The 12,544-nt window shown below is 41.2% G+C and overlaps 1 protein-coding gene across 6 annotated transcripts in view; it reads left to right on the forward strand.

Annotated features, from left to right (window-relative positions):
• Positions 1-12,544, forward strand: part of SEMA4D (semaphorin 4D) — a 149,339-nt gene that overhangs the window by 17,027 nt on the left and 119,768 nt on the right. The window lies entirely within an intron of this gene.

Genomic DNA, 12,544 nt, shown 5'->3' on the forward strand with positions numbered 1-12,544 from the left:
GCTGCCCAGTAACCAATCAGAATCCATGTTTTATTTTCAAAAGTGACCCGTAGAATTGAAAGCTGGTTGGTTGCTACAGGCAGAGAGAATGTTTTATGAGCATGCTTTTCACACACAATACAATAAGCCTGCAGTGGACATTCTTCTGTCCATGCTGTTTAGCATAGTTGGGGGAATTGATTAATTTCTCATTCAGCCTGCCTATGGCTGGCATTTGTTGCCACCAGAACGGATGTCCCCATCGGAGGACATTCCCATAACTTTTCTCTTTCAGTGACAGTAGTAGCTAGAGCAAAAATTAAGCTCCCCAAAGGGGGCACAGCAATAGAAAAAAAAACTAACGGGGGATCTAACCCTTCTATGCTGTATCAACTACATGACTAGTCTTTATTTTTTTAGAATTTTTAATGAAAATGTGCGGCCCCTTGCACAGTGTTTGTTCTGCCTCTCTGGTTATGCACGTCGCATATCTCAGGAGGCATACCGCTTCATTCAGAAAGGAGGATGGTGCATACTTAGCGATGCATCATCAGTAGGCACTCCAGCTGAACCCAGAAGAGCCAGCGGACCTCTTGATGCATCACAAGCAACATGGCGGCACGGGGCAGAAGACAAGAGGATCTCAGCGGGACAACGCTGGATCTACTGGGTGGGTGAGTATCTAAAATGTACAAAACACGCCAAAAAAAAAGAGGGTAAGCGAAGAAAAATGGCTTTGTCCAAACGTTTTTTTGATCTTATAATGTGGTGACAGGAAAATGGAAGGAGAATGTTGGAAAAATTTAGTTTCTTATCTGAATGAATGAAACATTATTGTGAGTGAGGTTTTCGTTCGGCAAATATCAAACTTTCGAATTAAAATTCCTTTGACAGTTGATGAATGTTGTTTGAAGCTCTTCAAAATTTCATTTGCTTTTAACATTCGATTTTTGGAGTGAATGAACTTCACAGGATAAAAACCACATTCACTGTTATGGAGAGAATGTTAATTCCGCTGCTTCAAATGTTCTCATCACTGCAGTTGAAAATGAACGATTTAAACCCGCTAATGATTCGAAAATTTAACAAATGGTTAGTGGGGTCAAATTCTACAAGTGTATGGCTAGCTAGATCTGAAAAGGTTTATGAATAGTTTTGAAGTATTTTTTTTATTATTATTATTATTACGATTGCAGCAACGTGTGTAAATGTTTATTGGCTGTACTTATTAGTTTGATAAAACACAGATACTGGCATACGATGGAAATAGTCGGATCCTTTTATCCTTTTATGTTGTGCAGTTTATGAGGGCTGGAAAAAAAGCATCTGGCTGTTGGGGGTTTCTTTCCTGTGTTATCTCTGCAGTACATTGGTGTTAACAAAGTGCAGATTACCACATTTGTTGTTTTTTCCCCTCTTTGATCTTTTTAATTCCAGGTGTTTACATGGAAAATGATGGGGTTTTGTGGCCAGTGTAACTAATGACACTACATTCTGGTAGCTGCTAATCGCCAACAACGCATACTGGTTTAGAAGGAAATAAACTTTGCAAAAAGTAACTTTTTATCTGCTTAAAAAAAATAAAAAAATAAAAAAAACAATTTGGGCTTTTTTCTAAATGTATACTACATGACATGAGTTTGCTTTTCTGTATTTAATATTGAATTCAGTAGCCAGTAGGATTTTTTTAGGAGCCACCCCATTGACGACTAGAGAAAATCTTAAGCCCCGGTTCACTGTATTGCGATGCGGGAACTAGCGCGATTCCAGTGCGGGTTCCCACATCGCATCTTCCTCACATTCATTTCACACTGCTCTCTGTGAACCGCTGCGGAAGTCAATACAAAGTTAATGATACCCGCAGATCGGTTCGCAGATTGCAGTGCGAACTTTGAATTTGGACAGGAATCGATCACATAGGTGTGAACACCCATGCGATACGATTCCAATGCAGGGGGAAAAAAAAGGTCCCTGCAGCATTTTTGTGTGAATGCAATGCTGTATGGCTGAATTTGCATCGCACAGACGTTGCATGTGATCTGCACAGCAACGTGGTGCGAAACGCATTGCAATAGTGTGAACCTAGGCTAAAAGTTAGTCATTGTAAAGGTTCTTTTTTTCTGAAAATAACAAAGATGTTATGCTTACCTGCTCTGTATAATGGTTTTGCAAAGAGTGGCCCCGATGCTCCTCTTTTGGAGTCCCCTGCTGGTGATTTTGGCTCCTCCTCTTTTCCGATTGCCCCCATAGCAAGCCGCTTCCTTTTGGGGGCACTCATACAGGGTCGCTCCAGAACTGGTCAGTGTGCATCCAAATATGCACACAGCGTGGCTCAGATCTGCTCGCTCCTCACAATATTTGACTGACAGCAGCAGGAGCCAATGGCAGAGTCTCCTGTGAGAAGAGCTGCCGCAGATGTGCTGGATTGAGATCGGGCTCAGGTGAGTGTTTAAGGGGGGGCTGGGTTGAGGAGGAAGCTATTGAAAGGTTTTTTTACTTTAATGCAGTGAATATATTAAGTTAAAAAAAACATTCTGCCTTCGTAACCACTTTAAGCTGGCCATAGATGGATCTAAATGTGTCCAGTTCAGCAGGGGCTGGGCGAATTTTGATCACTGTGTGGCTGTCCCCTCTTGACAGAAGTTGATCATTTGGTCGAAGGGACATGCTGGAAAACTTTTGCTGATCAGCGGCTGTAGCCACAGGTCCTGCTATCCCAAATACTGTACAATGTTTCGGCGTGCAAGGTGGGAAGGTGCGGGTGCTGTAGCTGCTGTTCGTTATCTGACCACTGTGGGTGCAGCAGTCAGAATACACTGTTCCGTTTGTGTGGATGTAGGAAACTGTTAGGCCCCTTTCACACAGGGCTGTCCGTTTTCCCTCCTGCGCTTGCTCAGCAGGGATCGCTCAGTTGATCCCCGCTGAGCCGGCGGATGACAAGTCCGTCTCTGCACTCTGTGCAGGGACGGACCTGTCAGAGAGTCCGCTCTCCCCTGTCTGTTTTCATCCGATCCAATGACAGATGGAAAAATAGGGTTTTCCTCCGTCACACTTTTTCGGAGCGGGTCGGATGTCAGCGGACATATCACCGCTGACATCCGTCGCTCCATAGAGGTCTATGGTGCGCCCGTTCAGGTCTGCCTAAATAACTGACAGGCGGACCTGAACGGGCCCGTGTGAAAGGGCCCTTAGATTTTTTTTTTTTTTATTTTTTTTTTCTTCAACCTGTTGGCTGTATTTCAAAAAAACACACCCATCTATGGCCAGTTTTGCCGCTTTTTGCTTAAGCAGCTAATGTACATGATCCTTTTTACTTTTCCTTTTTTAAATGTTGATTTTATGCTCATATAATTACAAATTAAGTCAGATATTCAGCTTTTGCTTGATATGACTTTGAAGAGTATGGGTCCTGCATGAATAAAATTTGTAATTTTTATTGTTTTTATTTTTTTGAGCAGTGACCCAGCACAAAAAATCTTCATGCATGCATTGGAGTTTGGAGTTGGAGTTGATTTACTGAAGGCAAATACACTGTGCATTTTGCAAGGGAAGTTGTACTTTGCAATGGCATTTGCTCCAGAGCTTAGTAATGAGCAGCTCTGCTGACATCCATCATCCAGTCGTGCAAGTAAAGATGCTGTTGTTTTTTTTTCCTCACATGTGTTTGGGTACTCTTTGCAAAGTGAAGCTTTACTTCATTTACTAAGCTCTGGAGCAACTGCCAGTTTTTCAGTAAATCAGCTGGAGGAAGACATTTCTTTGACTTGGTCCAGTAAGCCAACAGTCTTCCCATGAATGCTTATAAACGCCAACACAGGTACGGTAAACTCTACTGTAAAGAAGTAAACATTGGTATAGTGAGTGCTAATCCATTTCAGTTAGCCAAAATGCTCCAATTCATCATCATACTGGTGAAAGGCCTGTGTAAATGGGCACTTATATATGTGCAATGAGTATGTCTGTTCTTGGCATGTGCCAAGAGGTCACCACATCTTTCAGATTTGGCTGTACTTGAGGAGGTGAGGATTGTACCACCTCCACATATGGGCAGGCTTTTGTTCAGGTTAAGGGGATCTGAACATTTCTTTCTTCTTTCTTTTGTTTTCTTTCTTTCGTTTTCTTTTGTTTTCCTTTGTTTTCTTTCTTTCGTTTTCTTTCTTTCTTTCGTTTTCTTTCTTTCTTTCGTTTTCTTTCTTTCTTTCGTTTTCTTTCTTTCTTTCGTTTTCTTTCTTTCTTTCGTTTTCTTTCTTTTGCTTTCTTTCTTTCCCTTTCTTTCCCTTTCTTTCTTTCTTTCTTTCTTTCTTTCTTTCTTTCTTTTGCTTTCTTTCGTTTTATTTCTTTCTTTCGTTTTCTTTCTTTCTTTCGTTTTTGTTTTCTTTCTTTCGTTTTTGTTTTCTTTCTTTCGTTTTTGTTTTCTTTCTTTCGTTTTCTTTCTTTTGTTTTCATTTTCTTTCTCTCTTTCTCCCTTTTATGCCGGTGGTGTGATCATCATCTGCATTACGCGGAATTTCAGAAAGATTGTTGGGCATACAAATCTGTGGCCGCTATGAACGTTTCGAATTTGTTTTTTTTTTTCAGCTATTGTGTTGGAGCTGATGACCTGCTGTGGGGATCAAGAAAAAATCTAGAGATTTTATTAAGTTTAAACCTTTTCTCTGCTATCAGGTACGATGTGGTCCCTCATTTCAGTAGTTACAGGTTTATGTATAGCACAAGCATCAACTTTACATTTTCTGAAGACCTCATTCTTGCAAAACGTGTACAAAACTGGCCAGAGTTTGGTTACTAAGTAAGACACATATATGATGAAAGGCTTATCCTTTTTAAGCCCTCTAATTTAAAAGGGTTTAAAATGCGTGTCATAGAGTGCCTGTTGGCGTCATGCAAGGGCAAGGCGTACCTACAGCTTTTCAGCTGACTGTTTCTGTCTGGAAGCAAGGTGAGCATTTTTAGTCAGAGATGGGTGCATAATTTACCAGTTTTTATGTGGTTCTCTTTTTATACTGAGAATGCCAGGATTGCTGCAGTTCAAGGTGATAATAAATACACCAACAATAGTACTTATCTCAGTCTTACCAGCAGCAACATGTCTAAGGCTTTGTCCATAGAAGTGTGGATATCAAGTTTTTGGTGAAAGTTTTTGACATGTTCCAAGTGCTGCCTGGCACTCGGTGTAGAGGTTTTTAATTTAGCTGGATGGATTGACTTTGAAAATGGTTTGGTAAAGTTCTTTATTGGTTGTGCTTTGTCACTTTAAATTGAATGTACAGTGCAGCATCTGAAGCCTTTGCTTCATTGTAGAGTTTGCTGCGGGTTGGAAGTCTGTAGAAATCAATGATAGGCTGACACGACCTGCAGCTGTTCACGGCTCTTAATATGTAATAGATTAAGTAGCCATTTACAGAAGTCAAATGATTTATATGGCGTCAGGTAAATGTTGGCTAAAAATCAGTTACACTTTTTTTTTTTTTTTATTATATTTTTAGTTGCTTGCCATTTTTGATGGAATTTTCATGCAGTGTTAATTCTACAAACTCCAGTCTGAAGTGATTTGCAGTCTCATATATTTTCCATGTGCTGGAGAAATCTAATTACAAGTTTCGAGTTTCCCTAGCTGAACTGGTGATACTTAGCTGATGAGATGCATTTTCAGTTATTGATGTGCCTTGTTTGTTGAGGCACACTAGACATTTACTACAGACATGATAGTCACAGATCGAAAGGGAATTGCAATGCAGTTTTGGGGTCTCCTCCCTACCCCCTAGCCTATGATGGACAAGGAAATACAAAGCAGCATGCTTATGAGCTCATCTTCTGGGCAGCTTTACTCTCTACTCCTATCAGCATGCTTCTTACACTGCAACACATCTGATTGGCCACTTGCGCTGCTTTTTTCTCTCCCCTGAGATATGCTGTACAGGAGCTGCAAAAATGCTGTGGCCAAGTCGAATTCAGGAACTGACACTGCCTGTATTTGGAATGTACCTAAAGTATAACTATAAGGCAGGCCATACACGGGTCGAATTTCGAAAGATTTTTCTTTCGAAAATCTGATCTAAGAATTTTCGTTCGAGTTTCGCACCATTAGTGGGCTGCAGCAACAGCCGATTTTCATGTGGCCATCAAATTTGAGTAATCGGCATGTTTGAAATTTTTTGAAAAACAAACGATTTTCTAATTAACGATGGGAGAATTGTGTGAGAAATTAAATCAAAAAAGAAATGCGCGTATGCAAGAAAAGAAAGTTCCCCGGTAAGAAAAGAAGATTCCCAGCCACAGAATATTTTCTGTAGCCACATCAGGTTGAATTGAAGGCTTGGTTGGCTGAATTTCAAAATCAATGGTGGCATCATCGGATCACAAAACACACAAAATTTCTGATTTTTCAAAAGAAAATTCTTTTTCGAAATTCGACCATGTATGTCCAGCCTAATGCCCTGTACGCACGGTCGGATTTTCCGACGGGAAATGTTCGATGGGAGCTTGTTGTCAGAAATTGCGACCGTGTGTAGGCTCCATCGGACACTTTCCGTCACAAAATTTGAGATCTGGCTCTCAAATTTTCCGACAACAAGATCCTTTGTTGTAAATTCCGATAGTGTGTACACAATTCCGACGCACAAAGTTCCACGCATGCTCGGAATCAAGCAGAATAGATAAGTGATAAATTATATTGAATACAGTGCTGTCTGGAGTTCTCCTTTTTCATTTCTATCTGCAGTGATATTTAAGATCTGTTTTAAATGATTGGATTTCTTTGTGTGTTTGAATTGTCTATGAGCTCTGCAAGAACTGTTTGAGCTGCCCATGGTAATCCTCATTTTCTAATCTGCACTAGAAAACTGCCAGGCCCTGGTTGTTATGGGCTTACAAAGACAGACCCTTCTCACAAGCACTTTCTGCATTAGACGCAGTGCATGTCATTTCAATGGAAATGTTTCGTTATAAATCTGAAAAGAGAGGAATAGATTAAGTAAAGCTTCCAGTTATCGGCAAGCATGACTTGCATTTCTAAATCTTTTTATGGCCTAAGCTGACAATTCTGATCCAATTTGCTGACTGTTTTTTTGGTATGATTGTTGTGTTATGTAATGCAGTAAAGTCATCAGACGGAGGTTTGTAGAGGACGCTGATCTAGCCAGAGTCACCTTGTACATGGCTAATCTAATGTATGTAACATCTGGATCATAAAGGAATTAGTGCCTCTGCTCAAAATACATTAGTATATAATTACATTATTCAGTTTTATAAATTGTCTTCCTAATGCAGATATTAACAAATCCCTGGAGTCAAGCAGTGCTTACCACTTATACAATTCTATTATACTTTTTATGATAACCAGATGGTATTTGCTTTACTTGTAGGTGTGCCTGCATCCTGTCATATAACATTACACAGTATATGATCCTTTGTGTGGTGTAATCTGAACTTTACACTATGGTGGGGATATTCTTAAGTAACCAGCTACCATGTTTATGTACGTTCTTGGCCACGCGTCGCTCTTCCTAGTGCTTAAAACATGAGAAGAGAAAGTAGTTTACTTCCAATTAGGACATGTTTGAGTTTTGTTGCATTTACTTTGACTTCCATAATTGTATATGCATTCTCTTTTATGTTTCTTACAGTATACAGATTGGCAGGCTAGCCACTAGTGGTATGATAGCATGTTGGTCTGTTCATAGGCTTAAGCCTAGTACACATTAGTAAATTTATTTTATTTACCGGTATTTTTTGTTCAACCCAGCAGGGGTGAACGGATAAAAACTGACAGCTCAGGAGGAGCCGCTGTACTAACTATTTGATGTTAGTACAACGATCTCCCCTGCGGTTCTATTGTGTTCTGATGAAAAAAAAAAGTTGAAACTTGACTTTTCCCTTCAACTCTACTGATTTTTAGCTGTACAGTGAAAATCGAGAATCTGCCTTTGTTTTAAGGCCCATTCACACTATAGCAGAGAGCTGCGATTCTCTGCAAGGGCACAGAGAAAAACAATAGACCTCTCTGCTGCCTTCGACACAGTTGACCACCTGCTCCTCATCAGCAAACTATGCTCCCTTGGCCTCTGATTCTGCTTTATCCTGGTTCTCCTCCTACCTATCTCGGCGCACTTTCAGTGTCGCTTGCAACTCCATCTCCTGCGCTCCTCTTCCTCTGTTGGGGTACCCCAAGGCTCCGTCCTTGGGCCCCTCCTATTCTCACTCTATACCTCTTCCCTGGGCCAGTTGATAACCTCCCATGGCTTCCAATACCACCTCTGCGCCGATGACACCCAGATCTATCTCTCCACTCCTCAACTCACCCCCTCGGTTTCCTCACGGATCTCAAATTTACTGAATGACATATTGGTATGGATGTTACACCACTTTCTCAAACTCAATCTTTCTAAAACTGAGCTTGTTATATTTCCTCTTTCCTGGTTCCCCCCCCCCCCCCCCATGACTTTACCATTAAGATCAACACCACAGCCATTGGTCCCTCCACATATGCCAGAGTGCTGGGTGTAATCCTTGACTCTGACCTCTCCTTCAGCCCCCACAGCCAATCACTGGCTGAATCCTGCTGCCATAACCTCCACAACACCTCCAGTATTCGACCCTTCCTGACTAATAACACCACAAAGCAACTTATCCACTCCTTGATTATTTCCCACCTTGACTACTGCAACTCTCTCCTTAATGGCCCACCCTTACGCAGGGTATCCCACCTTCAGTCTATTATGAATGCTGCTGCTAGACTAATACACCTCACTAATTGTGACTGCTGCCCCTCTCTGCTAATCTCTTCACTGGCTTCTCGTACCCCACCGTATAAAATTCAAAATGCTAAACACAACATACAAGTCCATCCACATCGCCCCAGCTACATCACCAACCTCATCTGCAGATATTATTATTATTATTATACAGGATTTATATAGCGCCAACAGTTTGCACAGCACTTTACAACATGAGGGCAGACAGTACACTTACAATACAAATCAATACAGGAGGGATCAGAGGGCCCTGCTCGTTAGAGCTTACAATCTAGAAGGGAGGGATATTGCCCTAATCGTCCCCTCCGCTCCTCCCAGGACCTCCTGCTCTCTAGCTCCCTTGGTACCTCCTCTCATGCTCACCTTCAGGACTTCTCCAGAGCCTCACCCATCCTCTGGAACTCCCTGCCCGGTATATCCAATCAGCCCCTAACCTGTCCACCTTTAGGAGATCCCTGAAAACTCACTTATTCAGGGAAGCCTATCCCACACCCACCTAACAACTGTCCCCGAGCCACCCCCATCAAATCATTCTCTATTACCTTTTGTACCATCACCCCCTGCCTTTAGAATGTAAGCTGTACGAGCAGGGCCCTCCTGTCCCTTCTGTATTGAACTGTACTGTAATTGCGTTGTCCCCCCTCTACATTGTAAAGCGCTGCGCTACAAACTGTTGGCGCTATATAAATCGTGTATAATAATAGTAATAATAATAATAATGTTCAGGCTGCATTTTTCTTTATTTTTTACCATTCACACAAACTTAGAAATCTATATGTTTTCTGTACATTATCCAGTAATTTTGTCTGCATCCTTTCATCATGTAAAGCAATGACCTAGGGTCATACGTTTTCCTTTTTCACCCTTTGTCCCTCAGGAAATGGCCTTGCATGATGTCATTCACATCAGAGGTTGCCAAAAGCATCTTAATATCACTACAAGATGAAGTGCGTTTAAATCAGAATTAAATAAGACATCGGTTACAGAAGGAAGCTGAGGAAACAGTGAAAACTTGGGCTGGAGTCCAGCCAAACACACATAATAAGTTGCATCCTGAAACTTGGATAATTTACTGCTAGGGAAGTACTCATAAAATACAAGTGCACAAGCCACAGCTCAATCACAATACACAAGGGTAAGAATTGTATGGTTTTAGAAGCTAAATATGCATTGTATTTATCCTGAGCATGGCAGAATGTTCTAGGTTGGGTAGTTTGAAGACTTAACAGTAGCTTAGGTTATGCTATGCTTGACTATGCGTGTCACAGTTGTCCTCATGTCAGAAAGTCCTGGGTCATAAGACTTTTAAGAGGGATCATAAGCCCATTAAACACTTTATTCTCATCTACATATGTACAGCTCAGCTGTAGCAACCAATGTAGGAAGATTAAAATAAAAATAAGTGTGGCGCTAAAAAGAGTGTCCTTTATTGGGCAAAGCCAAACAGAATGGTGTCTGGAGGGCAATATGCACAACAAAGATTATTAATGAAAAAAAAGTCCTGTAGGGACTGTTGATTGACACCAACAAAACAAATAAATCAAACCACAAGATGAATGGATAAGTAAAAATGGGTGAATCATAAATAAAGTAGAGTGGCATATAAGGTGAACCAATATACACACCAATATATGTGCAAAAAAAGGGGAATGATGTAGGAGGAACCACAAAACCCAACAATAGGGAAGAGTAGTTCTAAAATAAACTATGAAAATGTGAGGATAGTGTACATCACAAGCATATTGCACATGAAATAAATTGTGTATAAATTTGTGAGGGTTGTGCACATCACAAGTGTATTGCACAAAGGATAAAGTTAATTGTGTGGAGAGAACCAATGACTAAAAGTACCAGGCTGCTAATACAATAAAAAGTCCATCCAGGAACTTATGTAAGTGAAGTGATGACTCTAAGTCCAAATAATACAGTAAAAGGCGATCAGCAGCCACCAAGCTCAGTGTGGGAGGACCAATGGATCCAAAGATGGCATCCCCGAGTTGCGATCATAAGCATCTGTGTGAGAGGTGTAGGCATAAATACCCTTACCAGAGAAGATGGACTCCCAGTCAGCGACTTGGGAGTCAAACGGGCTTGTATCGGAGTAGGGGGAGTAGCTCCTGGTTCCCAACGGTTGAGGATAATGAAGGAGTGGTAATGTTCACCGACTCGATCGCTCTGATCTCACCGACCTGTCACTTCGAGGGTGTCAGTGGTAGGTGCTTGTTAAAGATCCAGCTTCGTAGGAAGGATGTCACTCCTCAGAGATGAAGGGAAAAAAAAGAGGCTTCCCCATAGTGTAAGTCGGCTAAGAACCAGCTTTATTAAAATAAAGTAATAAAGACACTCTGGCTCTTTAAAAAAACAAACAATGAAAGTAGCGCTAAAATACAAATGGTGGCAAGACAGGCATAACAGACCCTACGCGTTTCGTCCGATAGGACTTCTACTGGGGTATATGCTCGTCTGCCACTTGTGCCTGTATATATAGATAAACTAATAATAATCAAAGTGTGACAGCTGTTCGCGCCATGTAAACCGTCATTTCCGGGTTGTGGGAAAATGGTGTCCGTATCCATCATGATCCAATCACAATGATGCTAAAATCGGCCTGAAACCAAGCCTCAATGTGAGTAGGCCAATCATAGTAGTGCCGTATGTCACGTCATCAGAACCATGTCAAAGGGTGGGTCACGTGATGTCACTCCTCCTATAGGGTCTCAGGACGGACAATGCAGTATCCAGTAAGGCTCATCCTTGTCCTCAACCTATCACGGGCGACAGGGATGAAGTGTAACATCCAATCCGGGGATGTGGTGAGGACGTGTGACGTCATTCCGGCGTGCATCCGGAAGTGACGAAGACGCAAGTGGTGGTGAGCCGCAAAAGCGTACCACAACTCGTTCTGATAGGAAATGTAAAGCGGAAGTATTAGAACTTGGAGCGCAGTGCGGTCCAACTATCAGTGGAAAAACAAAAAACATGGATATATCTAGAGACGCTGACATGGCACGAACAATGCTAAACTCAACAGTAAAACAAATACACAATGGAAGTGGACAGTGTACTGTATCGCTAAAACCAAATTCGATAATGAGGTATATGAGTCCCTGTCATTATGAAAGTTGATATGTAGCTAAAAAGGAAAACATCTGTACATAGACGTATGAACTAAAAGGCTCAAAAGGATTCCAAAATTATACACATGAGCCAAGTGATCGAAAATAGTAAAAATGTATGGGTGAAGGGAAAACTGTATAATAAACTGGATGAATTAAACGAAAACCTCTATATTAATTTGAAGATGGCTGAATTGAATAGCGACCAGCCCCATAAGGCTTAAGGACTATATATCCAATGTACAGATATATTAGGCGTAGGGATCATTCATCCAGCCCGTATTCAAAGGGGGAACGGGACTAGTCTGGTACCCTAAAGAAAAACAATAACAATAAGCCAGAAAAGAGTTATGACTGATTAATAAAAGAATTAATGTCCCATTCAATGTTAAGGCCAAATGGCGAATAACACTGGGAATCCTTTTGAGCCTTTTAGTTCATACGTCTATGTACAGATGTTTTCCTTTTTAGCTACATATCAACTTTCATAATGACAGGGACTCATATACCTCATTATCGAACTTGGTTTTAGCGATACAGTACACTGTCCACTTCCATTGTGTATTTGTTTTACTGTTGAGTTTAGCATTGTTCGTGCCATGTCAGCGTCTCTAGATATATCCATGTTTTTTGTTTTTCCACTGATAGTTGGACCGCACTGCGCTCCAAGTTCTAATACTTCCGCTTTACATTTCC

The sequence above is a fragment of the Aquarana catesbeiana genome, linkage group LG01, assembly GCF_042186555.1.
Source record: "Aquarana catesbeiana isolate 2022-GZ linkage group LG01, ASM4218655v1, whole genome shotgun sequence".
Taxonomy (NCBI): Eukaryota; Metazoa; Chordata; class Amphibia; order Anura; family Ranidae; genus Aquarana; species Aquarana catesbeiana.